Genomic DNA, 764 nt, shown 5'->3' on the forward strand with positions numbered 1-764 from the left:
CTTAGGGTGAGGTCAGCGAGGTATGATGTACAGCGAGGGATGTTTTATAGTCTCACTCTCTCTCTCGCTTTCTCTCCCCCTCTGCACACTCATATATTATCCTTGGGCTGACACTTTCCCCTGCTGTACGTCAAACATCCCATGGCCACAACTTTTCATCTTCTGTCTCTCTTCATCCTTTTTCATGGCCCCCTCTCTCTCGCTCTTTCTTTAGGTGCTCTCTCTGTCTCTAGCCTGTGTCTTTCTTTCCTCTCCGTCTCTTTCCTCTTTTCCCTCTCTCTCTGATTGTCTCTCTCTCCTTTCCCAGTCTCTCTGTATATGACTCCTAACCTCTCGTCTCTTTCTCGTAAGGCTTACTGTCTCAACGAGGTCAGCTGATAGCCCCACCCACACACACACATGCACACACACACACGCACACACATAGTGCGCGCAAACAAGTCACTACCTGACTCCATCCACGTCTAAACCAACACCTGATAATGTTAAACCAATATGTTGTGTAAAGTCTGTTTCTACTTTCCTATTCAAAGACAATGTACCCACATATCTGATATCTGATTGAAGATGATCACATATAGACAATGCTGTTAATATGCAGTTAATTTTTCTAATTAATTATGAGTCGATTGATAAGATACATATATATAAACAATTTTAAATGTTAAACAACCCTATTAAATCACACCTTAAAACTTGCTTCCATATTAATATTTGATCTTGGTGTATTCATAATGGATTCCCTGTCCGTGCTGTTTTTTCTT

The sequence above is a fragment of the Gadus chalcogrammus genome, chromosome 23 (assembly GCF_026213295.1).
Source record: "Gadus chalcogrammus isolate NIFS_2021 chromosome 23, NIFS_Gcha_1.0, whole genome shotgun sequence".
NCBI classification, from domain to species: domain Eukaryota; kingdom Metazoa; phylum Chordata; class Actinopteri; order Gadiformes; family Gadidae; genus Gadus; species Gadus chalcogrammus.